Below are 15579 nucleotides of genomic sequence, written 5' to 3'. Positions count from 1 at the left end.
AGTTACATCTCTTTGTCTCATGTCTCTTTCTCAATTACAGCATCTTGCTATCATGATACAGCTATGCTTCAAGGCCACAGTGTCCTTGCAGGTGTAAGGACTAGATTAGCTGGGTTCGGTGCTTTTCCAGTCCTTGGTCAGCTAACCAGAGCATGCCTAAGTGACCTCTGTCACGTTGCCAGCCCTCCACAGGGAGGGATCAGGATGATCTTGCGGAGTCATTGTAGGGATCCTACCAGCTGCTGGATGTCATGGAGCGTCTTGATGTCTTGCCGGATTTTTATCTGGGGAGAGGTTATATGGGAGTCCAAGATTCCCACACCTAAAAAGGTCACGCACGGTCCCTTTTTTATCTTTGCACTCGCGATTTCAAACCCATTTATTTTCAAGGTCTCTGAGACTGTTGACACTAGCTGGTCTACTTGGCTCGTTGATGGTGCAGCAGTCAGGATGTCATCCATGTATTGAACAATGGTCGCGGTTGCATCGTTCTGTCAGACTGGCGCTAGACCTTGATCTGGCAAATGGCTGGGGAGTTGACCATTCCCTGGGGCAATACTGTCCACTGGAAGCGCAGGTTGGGCCGCTGGCTGTTCGGGAAGATGATGGAAAAGGCAAACCGCTCTTTGTCTTCATCATGCAGGGGGATGGGGAAGAAGCAGTCTTTGATATCAAGCACTGCACAGGGTTGTTCTCTTGGTATCATTGAATCCATCGGCAACAAAGTTTGTACGCGACCCATTGGTTGGATTCTTTTGTTCACCTCTGGTAGGTGGTGTAGGAGATGGAAGCCTTCACCAGATAGTTTGGGTATTACAAAAATCAGGGTGTTCCACGGGCTTGTGGAGGGTTCTATGTGGTTTTGCTGCAGCTTACGGGTAATTAACTCAAGAATGGCAGTCATTCGAGGCTTTGACAAGGGCCACTGCTTGACTCACACTGGCTCCAGTGATTTCCATGTTAATTTGATGGTTAGCTGCGGGTACGCGGCACTGGCCCTTAGAATAAATTTGTCATCTTGACGTCCAACAGGGTTAGGGCATCCCTCCCCAGCAAGGGTGGACATTCTGACATGACATATGGGGAAAGGGTGATGGTTCTGCCCGGTCCCCTTTCAGTGCAAAGCATTATTGCTATTGGCTGGGTGCTTTTTCAGGCCCAAGACAGCCCTCCAACTCCACCCACCATGGGGGCTTCTTCTAATTTCCGCTGTGAAGGCCAGTGTATGTTTGGGATAACAGTGACATCTGATCCCGTGTCAACCCAAAAGGGAAGGCAGATTGCAGAGCTATCAGGGTTATTATAGAGACAGCAAACTGCCCACACTATCAGTGGGTGTCTTCCCCCCTTCACGGCAAAAGACACCCATGGGTCCCGCTCCCACACGTTCATGGTCAGGGTCACCCAGGGGCCTCGCCCCCAGGGAGTCGCTCTTGGTATTCCTGGAGTGTGGATGGGTTTGGCTGGGCCATTGGCTGAGCTGTGAAGTCAGTCATTGGAGGGGGCAATGGGTGCGGGAGCTCCACGCCCCATTGACAATTGGCATAACCGGGCCGCTTCATGTTCCAGGTGGGAGGGAGCTGTGTGTGGCCCGGGTGCCCCCTCCCCCTCCTGTTTCCCTGAGGCTTAGATCTGCATTCTTTGGCAAAATGCCCTTTCTTTCCACATGCCCAGCATGGCCCCCTAGGTCTCATCTGGCGTGGGGGAACAGCTGCTGGCAGGTACCCTGACTGAGGGCAGTTCACTGCAATGTGACCTGCCTGGCCACACTTAAGGCATGTCATCACACTAGTTATTGCAGTGTGGATGGCTGCCTGAACTGGGGCTAGATGCTCTTCTTTCACGACATGGCTAATCATGTCCGCAACACTAGACCTAGGCAATAATGACCATAAGATGTCCTTAGTAGCTGAATTGCACTGTTGTCGCAAACACTGCACTGGCACAGGGCCCTTCGCTTCCAAGGGTAGAGCTGAGGAGTCAAGTGCTGCCTGGAGGCGGTCCACGAATTGTGTAAAACTTTCACTTTTGCTCTGCTTTATAGTAGACCATGGCCATGGTCTGGCAATAACCTTAGACGCGGAGCGAATAGCCTCTCTAGCAGCACGGGTTGTTGTCATAACCTCATAGGCCCGAAGGCCCTCGGCCTGCACTTGGGGGGTGATGATGGTTGGGTCTGTGCCCATTAAGCTCTGTATGCTGGAACCGTGTAGCGGGTGGTCTGCCCCAGTCACTAAGGCCAGCTGCTTTGCACAACTGTCCTCTCATTCTTGTTTAAAAACAATCATTCCTGCCCCCTCAAAAATTAATCTGCATGTTTGTCATCCCTTCCAAAAACGCTATCAATAAGAGTGGAAACCATAGCTGAATTAATCCCTCTGTCCGCAATCGCTTTAACAATTACTTGCACATCCTTGGGGTTTACTGGCGTATAGGTCCTTTGATTTCCGCCTTCCTCCCCTACTCGGACTGGAAACGCTACCATGGCTAATGGGGCCCAATCGGCACATGCTATTTTTATTTTCCTCCAGTTGGTAAGAGGAGCTCGTTATTTTCCTAACTTCCCCTCGACCCAAGTGGGAGCATTGTGATGGCTAATCTTGTATGCTCTCACTCCCTCTTTATTGGAGTTGGAGCCAGAGTTGGCTACAGACCACTTGTCTAACCACTCATCCCATCTCGAGTCCGACTCGGGTCCGGAAGTTGACTGACTGGATACTTCCGGGCTCCAGGATCTTTTTGTCAGGCTTCGACCCTGCCCCTTTTTTCTAGCATTGAGCCACTCCCTCCCTCTAGGCTCGCCCCGCCTCCTGCTGGGGGAAGCTAGCGTCTTGTAAGAATAAGCTTTCAGACGCTAACTCTGAGTAGCTCTAATTCCCCCTCCATGTCTCTCCCCTCTTTCCTGCCCGTGCGTGTCTGCGCTGTCCTGCAAACCTTCTCTGTTCCGGCCGACCGTGTCCATGTCCCCCCCATGCCTCTGGGGCTCGCCACCCTGCGGCGTGTAAGGCGGAGGCCCCGCCCAGGCTCCCTCAGACTCCGAATTAATGGCAGCACTTTGCGCCTCCTTTAACAGCCCTTCCCAAAACGACCGCTACTGCTCTTTTCCCTCAGCCGACGTGCCTGGGCTCGGGAGCCGTGAGGAGCATCCCTGTGGTTGCAAATCCCCGCACTTGACAAAATCGCAATCACCTGCAGTCTGCGTGGTTGCTCCAACCCCCAGCCAGGACACGACCAGCAAACAATCACACGCGGCTTTCCAGGTTTCCTGCTCTTGCTGAGCCTTTTGCAGAGCCTGTACAACTCTCCCTCATGATTTAAGATTCCTCCCCGCACCTGAGGACATTGTTTCCTCAGCTAGAGCCTTGGTACACTTGTCCCATATTTCTGGGTGGAGTATGTCCACCAGCCAGTCAATGACCCCAGTCTGCAGCAGCCTTGATACTACGAGGGTAAAATCTTCTGGATTACAATCAATACTCCATTGTTTATGGATCTGAAATACAACCTTCGCGAGAGCTTCCATTCTCCTCGCTGGTCCGGGAGCGTCCTCCCCGCTGAGCTGGCACAGCCGCTACGGCCGCCATTCACCCATCCAGGTGATCCCCGTTTCCCGGGCAATTTCCCGGGCTTCAGCACCACTTGTTGCCTCCGCTGAGGTGTGACGACCTGGTTCGGGAATGGCACGGCGGCAATCCCCCAGCCACTCGGGCCACGTGCTCGCAGGCACCAATATGGTGGACAGCAAAATGGCGTTTATTAACAGGTTGCACGGGATTATATAACCTTGGTTCTGCTTGTGTCACAAACGGGGGTCACTGGCCAACAAACGGGGGGCTAAGTAACTTTACCGCTGAGGGGAGGGGTTCTGTCTGCCCATACAACACGAGATCTTCCGACCGCCTGTCCCTAATTTCCCACACCCACATGCAGAAGAGCGTTTCTCATCTTTTGCTTCCGTCCATGTAAGACCATGTGGGCCAGGGTCCATAGCTAGCCGGAGCGGACCCAAACAACAGTCCGAGAGACACGGATTCTTACAAGCCGGTAAAAAACATTCCATTCTGTTTTAGATAAATGATTTCCGATCTCATTGTCCAGGAGCCCCTAAAGTTGCTACTTATTACTTACAAGGACATCAGGTACAGACAACAAAGGGGATCATCTATTCTTCCTTTTAACAGCCTGGGCCTCCGGCAACCGAAATGTCCATGATCATCTTTTTTAGTCCTCTAGTCTAACAAAGTTCCTCACAGAGGAGCACCATTTTTTGCTGGTTGGGGGTATATGTACAATCACAAATGGGATGGGACTGCTGTGGAACGTGCCTTGACCTGTTTTATTTTCCAGCATCAGTCTCATTACTTGGTTATGACAATGGGAAGACGCCACCAGCTCACATCCCAGGCAGCAGACCAAGAACTTAATGTTACAACTTACTTTATAAGATTTTTGACCAATCACACAAAGTTAAAGCATATTGACAGTAGTTCTATCCAACCACTATAAGCACACATACCTTCGGTTAAAACAATGGTTGCTTATTTCAAATATAATACCTGCTTGTAAGCCTTAAAACACAATGCACAGAGCTCCATTATTAAGCTTCAAGCTTCCTAATATCTGCTAGATAAACTTCTCTGTAGCTTAGGGAGTTATTCTAGACAAGCATTAATACAATATCATTGTTCTATTTTTCCTTACTTTTCTACTTTTTACACAATTTTTCTGCTGACCTATCTCATGGCTACTGCTTAGCTCTAATCACAGTTCTGCAGTCTCTGAAGCTTGCCTTTTGCAGCTTTCCCAAAACCCTCTGATTTTATGGATTCCCACATTGCCCCAAGCAGAATTTATTGCCCCAAGCAGTACGTATTGCCCCAAGCAGGATGTATTGCCTCAAGCAGGATTTATTGCCCAAAGCAGGATAATTTCACAACAGAAGTGAAGCATCGTGAATATTTGTGGTTCTTGCCTTTGAAACACTGGAAAATGGGAAATGGATCTGTTACCAAGAGCTGTGGGGTGGGTGGGAGCAGCGGGATGAGCTCTGCTGGCAGCTCTCAGCTTTCCTGGGAAGAGGGAAGGGGCCAGATCCAGCTCCATGGATTGCTCAGGCGGTGATTCCTGCCAGGATGAGAGAGGGTCACGGTGTCACCCTGTCCCTGTCCCCATTCCACAGGATGGACCTGGCTGGAGCCCATGGAGAGCAGGAGCTGCTCCAGAATCCCACATGATCCCACCCCAATCCTGCTGAAATCCTGCTCCATCCATCCCACCTGATCCCACTCCATCCACTCTGCCCCAGCCCTGCTCCATCCATCCCACCCCATTCCGCCCCATCTCGCCCCAATCCTTTTCTGGAACCCCAACCTGATCTTGCTCCATTCCATTCCACCTGATTCTTGTCTGGAATCCAGCCCTGATCCCACTCCATCCCTCCCACACCAATCCTGCTCCATCCATCCCTCCTGATCCCGCTCCAGAATCCAGCCCAAATCCCACTCTACAATTCCACCTGATCCCCCTCTGGATCCTGCTCTGATCCAGAATCCATCCTTGATCCCAGTCCATCCATCCTGCCCTGATCCCTCTCTGGAATCCCACCCTGATCCTGCTCCATACCTGTGCTGAAGCTGTTGGTTCCCACATCGCTTCCTGCAGAAAGAGAAGATCCATGAGATTCCAGCTCAGATCACACACCAGGATTAACCCCAGGATCCATCCTGGGATCCGCACAGAGGGGATCCAGAGCTGGATCCACCACTAGAACTCACCGGCTGCCGGGTTGTATCCATTCCTGTCTCTCCTCCCTGTGGAAACAAAGTGGGATCAGCGTCGGTGGCACAGGATTCCCAGAATGGTGCTGGGTGGATCCGTGCCCCTTCCCGACCCCCATCCTGTGTGTTACCGGATTGGAGCTTCCAGACGCCGAATCCAATGAGGACGATGAGGATGAGGATGGCAGCGATGACGGACACAGCGACCACCACGGTGAGATTCCCGCCAGATGTCGGCTCTGGGAAACCCGGGATGGTGAGGAGGGGAAGGGGAATCCCTATTTGGGAATTCCAAATTCCCAATCCCCCCATTCCCAGCCTCACCCCAAGCGAAGATCCCGGGCTCCCGCATTCCGGGATGCTCCACCCTGCACCGGTACTGCTCCCGCTCCTCCGGCAGCACCTCGATCCTGGCCCAGGTGTGGAAGGTGGCATCGCTGTTGGGAACGATCCCGCCCCGCTCCGTCTCCTGATCCAAGATATCACCCCCCTTCATCCAGCTGACTGCGATGGTGTTGGGGTAGAATCCGTACGCGTGGCAGGACAGGATCAGCGTCCCGTGTTCCTCTTTTCCAGACACATGGACATCAGGGGGCACTGGAATGAGCAAACAGTGAGATGCATCCATAGAATTCTATGTGAGTGGGATAGGGGTGAGATCTGCCCAGGGAATTCTCATCAGAATAGGATGGGGGTGAGATCTGACCATGGAATTCCCACAGGAATTCCCATGTTCCCAAGTTCTCCATCCTCAAATCCCAAATTCTCACAGGAATTCTGCTCCCACCTTTGCGCTCCAGCTCCTTCTGCCTGTATCCAACGTATTTACGGAGTACTTCAGGGCATTCGTGCTTCAGGAAATTTGTCCAATGCTCAGCATCAATCCCTTCCTGTTTCCAGTGCTTCTTAGTGGTCTCAGCAGAACTGTCGGCCGGTATGAATTTCCTGGATTTCGGGTCAAAGGAGACATGATCCCGTCCATCGTAGCCAAGTCGACTGGATCCACGGATGCTCCCATCAGACAGGAGATCACAGCCATAAATCCACAGCCGTGTGTGGAGACCTGGGGGAATTGTACCCACAGAGACCCATGGAATTGTATCCCATCCCCACAGAGCCTCATTCCAGCCCTATGGAGCCCCAGCATCTGATGGAGACCCCCAGAGCTTCATCCCAGCTCCTTGGAGCCCCATCGATACACATCCCAACACATGGATCACAAGATATCCCATCCCAGCCTAACAGAACCCCATTTCAGCCCCTCAGAGCCCTGTGAATCCTCATCTGAGACCTATAGATCCCATCCTAGCCCCATCGATCTGCATCCCAGCCCCATGGATCCCATTCCAGCTGCACACTCCCCCCACTCACCCCTGCTCTGGTTGTACTGCTCCCGCGCTATCTCCAGGTTCCTGGCCTCCACGTGCCGCCATCCCTCGCAGATCTGGCTCTCCCTCTCCCAATATTCCGGCTCGAATGCGTCCTCCATCCACTGCGTCAGTGGCTCCCTCCGGCCCCGCTCACTGTCATAGCGTGAAAGGGGGATCCCGTCCAGGTATGCAGTGGACATGTACTGGGGGATCCCTGGGCTGGGCTCTGACACCGCAACTTCCAGGTAACGCAGGGAGTGGAGAACTGGGAGGACACCGAGATTTGGGGGGGTTGAGGGGATCACGGATCAATGAAAGGGGAACTGGGAGAGCTGGGAAGGGGTTTGGGGATCCCAGGGCCAAGGAAAGGGTGTGCAGGGTGGGAGAAGTGGGATGGACACGAAAGGGCCTGCAGGGGGTCCTGGTGTCCAGGAATGGGGGCTCAAGGGGGTTCCAGGGTTATGGGAGGGAAGAGGAGGTGAAGGGACTGGGAGATGAGGGATGGGGGGTCCAGGGGTCCCCGGTGCCAAGGAAAGGGGTCACAAGATGGGGAGACCTAGGAATAGGAGGCTCAGGGGTCCTTGATGCAGAGGAAAGGGGAGTTGGGAGCTGAGAAAAGCAGAGGGTGCAGGGGGTCTCAGGGTCAAGGAAAAGAGGGGTCTGGGGACTGCGGAAGGAAGGATGGATGGGAAAGGGGGTGCAGGGGGCAATTGGTACTGGATAAGGGAGTGCAGGGGGGTCCCAGTGCCCAGAACTGAAAATTCAGGACCCCCAAGAACCCCCCCCAGCAGACACATGGGTGAAGAACTAAGGGGACGCACAGATTGGAAAGTGGAACTGCGAGAGACAAAAGGGTCCAAGGTTCAAGAAAGGGACTGGGAGAGGCGGGATGGGGGATCCTGGGGGTCCCTGTGCCCACCAAAGGTGGTCCAGGGGTCCCCGGTGTTGAGGGAAGTGGGTTCTGGGAACTGGGAAAGGCAGGAATGGGGCTCCAGGGGGTCCCTGGGTCACGGAAAGGGGGGTCTGGGGCTGGGAGAGGCGGGCGGATCCCGGGGACGCAGCTTGAGAGACAGAAAAGAGACCGAGGGAACATGGGGGGAGGGGACAGGGGAAAGGGGGAATTCCAGGGAGTTCATCTGGATCCCTCTGGATGCCCCCTGCGACCTCCTGGGACACCGGGGACCCTCGAGTCACCGTTTCAGGAAGCGGTGGGAGTGGAAAACGGGGGGGGACACGGAAAGTTGGGAGATCTGTGGGGTTCAAAGGTGAAGGAAAAGGGCGGGTCTGGAGTCTGGGAATCGCAGGATGCCCGAAAAGGGAGGTCAGGGGGTCCCAGAGCATGGACGGGGGTGCGGGGGGATCCCAGTCTCGGATTAGGGGGTGCACGGGGGTCCTGATGCTCGGAAATGGAGATTTAGGGGTGTCCCAGTGCCAGGAATGGGGGTTCAGGGGGAGTTCCTGTGCCGCAATTTGGGGTTCAAAGGGATCCTGAACCCCATGAATAGGAGATCAGGTGGGTCCCGGTCCCAGATAAGGGGGTGCAGGGGGTCCCGCTGCCAGGAAATGAACGTTCATGGGGATCCCCGTGTTCATGGAATTCTCTTCCCGGAATTCGGGGTTCAAGTGGGCCCCGGTGCCCTGAAGTGGAGGTTCAGGGGGTCCTGGTGCTGGGGAAGGAGCTAAAGAGGGGTCCCGGTGTCCATAAAGGGGCACTCAAATGGTGCCCGTCCTCAGGAACGCGGGCTCAGTGGAATCTGATAACCGGGAATGGCGGTTATGGGGGGTTTCCCTGCCCAGGAATGGGGTTCAGGGGGATCTCGATGCCAAATAAGGGGGAACAGGAGGGTCCCAGTGGTGAGGAAGGGGATTGAGAGGGGTCAGTAGACCTAAAATGGCGCTATGGGGGGGTTCCCGTGCCCGGTAATAGGAGTTCAGGAGGGTCCCGGTGCCCAGAAGTGGAAGTTCAGGGGGTTCCCGGTTTCGGGGTTCCCACTCACCTTTGGTCGCGCTCCCCGGGTCCCCCAGGAGCCCCAAGAGCAGCCCCAGACCCAGCGCTGCAGCCATGGCGCTGCTCCGCTGCAGCCCCGCCCACAGCCCTGACCCCGCCCCCACAGCCGCCTCGGGCCTCGCCATTGGCCCCGCTGTTTACTGCCCGCCAATGGTAGCCCGAGTTGTCAGTGATGTCATCGGTCACCGGGCAGATCCCGGTCTCGCAGGTTGGGAAAGGGACCGAGGAGGGCGGGGAGGGGGAGCGGACAGGGGAATTGCAGAGAATCCCTCTGGATCCCGCTGCGACCGCCCTGGAGCCCTCTGAGAACCACCTGGGAACCCCTGGGACCCACATTAAGAAAGCGCCGGGAGGGGAGAACTGGGGGGACCCGGAAATTTGGGAGATCTGGGGGTGCAAATGTGAAGGAAAAGGGCGGGTCTGGGGTCTGGGAAGGGCGGGAGGCCCGAGGAGGGGTGCGGGGGGTCCCAGAACACATGAGGGGTGTCCAGGAGGGGGTCCCAGTCCCGGATTAGGGATTGCAGGGGGGGTCCCCATGCCCAGGAACAGAGGTTCATGGGGTCCCGGTGCTAGATAACGGGATGCAGTGGGGTCCCGGTGCCCAGTAATTGGGGTTCAGGGCGGTTTCCGTGCCCGGGAATGGGGGTTCAGAGGGTTCCAGGCTCCAGATAAGGGGGTTCAGGGGTTATCAGGGCTGGAGAAGGGAGCACAGGGGGGTCTCGATGCCACGAAATGAACGTTCAAGGCGGTCTCTGTGCCCGGGAAGGGGGGTTCGCCCGGAAATGGAAGTTCGGGGGTCCCCGATCCCGGGAATTGCGGGTCAGGGGGGTCTCGGTGCCGGGGCAGTCCCCGGTGCCCGGGCGGATCCCGGAGCCGCAGCTTGGGAGACGCGAAAGTGACCGGGGCAGCGCGGGGAGGGGAGGGGACAGAGGAAACCCTGGGAATTCCCCTGAACCCCCCCGGGACCTGCCCAGACCCCCCGCAGGATGCGCAGGGGGTGGAGAACAGGGGGGACGTAGAGATTGGGGGGTCTGGGGGCGTCCCAGTGTCGGGAAGCGGAACCGGGAGGGCCGGAAAGGGTCCAAGGTTCAAGGAAGGGACTGGGAGAGGCGGGATGGGGGATCCAGGGGGTCCCTGTGCCCACTAAAGGGGGTCCAGGGGTCCCCGGTGTTGAGGGCAGTGAGGTCTGGGAACTGGGAAAGGCAGGAATGGGGCTCCAGGGGGTCCCTGGGTCACGGAAAGGGGGGGCTGGGGCTGGGAAAGGCGGGCGGACCCCGGGGACGCAGCTCGGGAGACGCGAAAGCGAGACGGGGAAAAGGGGAATTCCAGGGAGTTTATCTGGATCCCACTGGATCCTCGCTGAGACCCCCTGGGACCCCGGGGGACCCCTCGGGAACCCCTGGAACCCCTTCCAGGAAGCGCCGGCAATGGAGAACTGGGGGGACGCAGAAATTTGGGAGATCTGGGGGTGCAAAGGTGAAGGAAAAGGGCGGGTCTGGGGCCTGGGAAGGGCGGGATGGCCGGGAATGGGAGTGCAGGGGGTCCCAGAGCACTGACGGGGGTGCGGGGGGATCCCAGTCCCGGATAAGAGGGGGCAGGGGGGTTCCAGTGCCGCAAAATGGGGGTTCAGGGGGATCCCAGTGCCCAGAAATGGGGGTTCAGGGGGTTCCCATGCCGGGGAATGCGGGTTCAGGGGGAATTTCCATGCCAGGAATTCGGGATTCAAGGGGGTCCCGGTGGCTGGGAATTGCGGTTCCGGGGGCGTCGGTGTCCAGAAATGGGGGTTCAGGGTGGTTCTGGGACCGCATGAGAGGGTACAAGGCGGTCCCGGTGCTGGGGAAGGGGGTACAGAGGGGTCGAGGTGGCCAGAAAGGGGCGCTCAAGGGGGTCCGCATGCTCAGGAATGGGGGCTCAGTGGATTCTGATGCCCGGGAATGGCGGTTCAGGGGGATCCCAGTGCCAGATGAGGCGGTACAGGGAGTCCCGGCGCTGGGGAAGCGGATGGAGGGGTACCACAGGACCCAAAATGGGATTTATGTGGGGTGCCCCTGCCCGACAATGGAGGTTAGGGGGTTTTCGGTGCCCGAAAATGGAAATTCGAGAGGGTCCCGGTGCCCCGGAATTGTGGTTCAGGGGGGTCCCGGTTTCGGGGGCTCCCACTCACCTTTGGTCGCGCCCCCCGGGTTCCCCAGGAGCCCCCAGAGCAGCCCCAGGCCCAGCGCTGGAGCCATCGCAGCCGTCCCCGATCACTGCTGTGGCGCAGCTGGAGAGACGCGAAAGCCAAAGTGCCCGAGGGCGCGCGGGAGGAGAGGAAAAGGGGAGGGGGAAAAGGGGGAGGGGAAAAGGGGAAGGGGAAAAAGGGAAGGGAAAAAGGGCGAATTCCAGGGAATTCACCTGGATCCCCTCCTGGCCCCCCTCTGGATCCCTCGGGGATCCCTCTGGGACCCTCCAGGGCCGCACCCTGCGGGACCCCCGGGCCGGGCTGTGCTGAACTCCCGGCCCTGCGCTCAAACTCTGCCCGGACCCCGCTGGGCTCGGCCCAAAGCCGGGCAAGCACCGGGAGCAGCGGAGCCAATTTTTCCTGCGGGTGCGGGTCCCACCCTCGGCGGAGCAGGGCTGGGCGCTGGGATCCCGACCCTGATTCCCAATCTCCTTCTCTCTCCCTCTGCTGTTCTCTCCCTTTCCTTTGGGGGATCACAAATCCCAGAGCGGCCGCAGAGCCCCGTGCCCAGGCCGGGTTTCCCAGCAAAGGGAGGCTGGGGCTGAGGTGCCCCGGGCTGGCCGGGAATGGGGGCCCGGGGGTCCCCGGGGTCATAGAAACGGGGGATCCAGGGGCTGGGAGAGGAGGATACCCGGGGAAGGGGGTGCAGGGGGGTGTTGGTGCAGGATAAGGGGGTGCAGGGGGTGTTGGTGCAGGATAAGGGGGTGCAGGGGGGTCCCAGTGCCCGGGAATGGGGTGGGGGGGGCAGAATCTGGGAAATAGCAGCAGCTGCTGGGGAGGGACTGGGACAGACTCGGGTGAACTGGGACAGACTGGGATGGACTGGGACAGACTGGGAAAAGAACTCACTGTGAGCAGTACTGGAGCACCAGGGATCATACTGGGATCTACTGGGACCACACTGGTTGCAACTGGGAGCAAGCAGGGGACAATTGAGATATACTGGGAAGGACTGGGAATGGTTTGGATCATCCTGGGACTGACTGGAATCAGATTGGGAGTGATCAGATCCGTAGTAGGGGTGAAGAGGAGAAACTGAAATAATGCAGGGAGCAACTGGGATCCTACCGAGAACAGCTGGCCCATGCTGGGGTCATACTGGGATTATACTGGGACTGATGGGGGTCACACTTGGAGTGATTGGCATAGTACTGAGAGTGTCTGGGAGTAACTGGGACCATAGTGGAGGTGACTGGGGCCACACTGGGCTCTTACTGAAAGGGAAGTGTTATAAATAAATAATCTGCCAATTTATTTTTTTTTTTTTTTGAAAAAGTGTTGCAGAACCAGTTAAACCGGTTGCTGCTAAAGTGAAGTTCTACCTGTTTGTTATTGTAATCACCGGCCATTCTAGTAAATTACTCCTTTTGTATCGGTATAGCCCAGCCTGAGGCTAAGTTATCCTTCTCCCCAGATGGTGGGTGGAGGGGACATGGTGGGGGGCATCAGAGAAGATGCAAAACAGCCTCGAGAATAGCATGCCATGGGAAGGAACCTCATCAAACTTACCGAAAAGACCCCAAAACCAACGAGTCAATACAGAATTAAGAGATAACAGTGATGTCTGGACGTTAGGAGTGCTGAGCCTGCAGAGATGCTGAAAGCCTTTGTTGCCCCTCACCCTAAGCAAGAAGGCTTCAGCTGAGGCCAAGACCCTGGATGACAGGCCCAAGGGTTTCGAATCACGGGGTTACACCCACTGCTCTCGTGAGGACGGGACCCCCAGCTCTGCCCTTTAGTGGACAAAGCTTCACATTCCTCCTTGTGAAAAACGCCAATCACTTGTTTTTAAAATTTTAAAAGTTTAATAGTAATAAAATGGTTAAAAAGAACAGTAACACAATTAGAGTAATAACAATTTGGACAAATTGAATTAGGACAATATGAAACAATAAAACAAAGAGTTACGGACGTCCGGGTACCTTTTTCTGGGCACCACGAGCCCGAAAAAGGACACCCGTTAACACAGGATTAACCCTTAAGAACAATAGCCTGTTGCATATTCATACATCTCGTACATGATGCATAAATTCCATTCAAACACAGGATTCTGTCAGGTCACTGTCAACTTCTTCCTTCTAATCCTAACAGCGCCTCTAAGGCGGGAAGTAGTTCATTTCTTCTGATAAGAAGGCAATAAATTCCCTTTCTCTGAAAGATTTAGGTGTCCTGTGGCTGCTATCTCGCTGCAAGCCCTTCTTGTTAAACAAAGCATCTTACATAGCACAGTTTCTATTTTAACAATTTTTATAGCCTAAAACTATACTTAACACAGTACTTAAGAGAATTAACACAGCATTACTTTCTAACACAACACATATAATATTCATTTTAATATTTGCGAAAAGCCAATCATAAAACAATCATAAAATACATGCATTTTTCACAATCCCTACTCTTATTCTTTCTAAATAATTTCACTTGAGCAACATTTTTTATCTACTTGCATCTTCTGGACTATACTGGCAAAATAAAACAGGGGATTACACAAGTAAGAAATATAAAAACAGTTGTAACACAAAATTAAAGATCTTAGTTTCTTCTAATACATTACCCCACCAGCTACATTTTAACATTGTTTTCTAATTTTTGGACTGGTGCCTGGGTTATTATATGTATATATATTTTTCTTTTTTATTTCTTTTGCTTTTGCTAGAATGACTTTTCTGTGGTCATCAATCCTCAACAATCTGATATATTGAACTTTCCACAAACACCCCCTTCTTTGGCTAATAAATAGTCTAAAGCCAACTTATTCTAATACCCTACAGTTTTTGTTTGGCTTAGGTAGCTTAATATTAACTCTAATGCCTGGGCAGCCTTATTTGCTATCATTTCTATAACTGCTTGGAGTCTTGTAATACAATTCAACAGATAATTTGGAGTCAATACAGAGTTAGATTGCTGTGCTGGTTTTACCTTTTCGTTTACTATTTGTTTTTTTACCAAATCTTGAACCATATCTTCAAGATTAAATTTAAAACAAATCCATCTCTCTCCTTTTGGACATTCAGTTCTAAATCTATTGCCACTTTTTCCTAAGTTTCTTGTAATCTAATAATTTACTCTATTTTGCCGACAAGTTCTTAATTTGGATGGGTTATAACTGTGGCTGTTGACATAGGTGTGTGTAATGAAAGTGGAACTTTGGTTTCTTTCTATGTGATGCTTTCTGTAGCATTTTTGACATGATCTTGCTGGTATCCCAAAAGGGAAAAGGCAACAAATGAGTGCCAGAAACAGGAATAACAGAGGTCCAGTATGGCTTATACTCCCACCTCCCATGCCTGTGAGGTTGCAACCCACAGCAGGTGTATTTGATCTTCTCAGTGGTGAATACAGAGGCCAATCTGGTCTTGCCCTCTATTTTCTTGTCACTTTCTCTTAACTAATTTCCAGGCAAATTGTTTTCGACACTCTTTAACTGTGGTCTCCTACCTTTCCTCAGGTATCTCCCATTCAACAGGCACTAGAATTTCCCATCCACAAAACAAAGTTATTACTTTAACATCTTTTTGCAAACAGAGCATAAATTTTGCGAATTACAATACTAATTACTCTCACAATTTAAGCATTTACTTATAACCCAGCTAGCATGTCTAGTATTGGAATGAATCAAATAAAGTTTGCTAATGGAAATGGCAATTCCCCTTCTCCCCTGTACAATTCTCAGGCTAAGGTCAGAATACAAAAGCAGTCTTGATCTTTCTATCTGAAGTTTTCCTCCCCCAAGGAGATGTTTTATTCAGCCAGTGCTTGAAACCAGTGATATAAGCATTATCTTATTTCTTAATTCAGTGTTATTCTTTGTACATTTCTTGGATCATTTGGGTTTTCTCAAACTATTACCACTCACTCCCCATTGGAAAGTCAGTTCAGTATCACCCGGTTTAAATGTGATAGTCCATTCCTCAGGTTTCTTCACAAGTCCTTTGATTCTGCTGGCATGAATTCACCCTCTTTCCGTGATTCTGATTGTTGCTTCAGTAGTACCTGGAAAGGACTTCTTAATAGCATAGCAATAAAAGAAAGATAATACTGCAGCAACTTTTACTATTTGCTTTCCTTCTAAACTTTCTGGGTTTAGCTTAAAAGCTTTCTCTACAGCAGCCTCTTCTTCTTCAGGAAAAAAACCTTCTCGTTAACAGCAAAAAAACACACAAAAGAAAGAAACCAAAAATCTTCTTACTTAAGTAAAACAGA

The 15579-nt window shown here is 53.3% G+C and overlaps 1 pseudogene; it reads right to left on the bottom strand.

The window, feature by feature from the left end:
• Positions 1 to 505: 505 nt before the first annotated feature.
• On the bottom strand, positions 506 to 11386 carry LOC128945545 (class I histocompatibility antigen, F10 alpha chain-like; annotated as a pseudogene).
• Positions 11387 to 15579: the final 4193 nt, after the last annotated feature.

Source organism: Melozone crissalis, unplaced genomic scaffold (assembly GCF_028551555.1).
Source record: "Melozone crissalis strain CALT ecotype California unplaced genomic scaffold, PUWL_Pcris_2 ptg000066l_1, whole genome shotgun sequence".
Classification (NCBI taxonomy): domain Eukaryota; kingdom Metazoa; phylum Chordata; class Aves; order Passeriformes; family Passerellidae; genus Melozone; species Melozone crissalis.
Note: the sequence above shows the minus strand (reverse complement) of the source record. Positions and strands in the feature narration are given on the sequence as shown.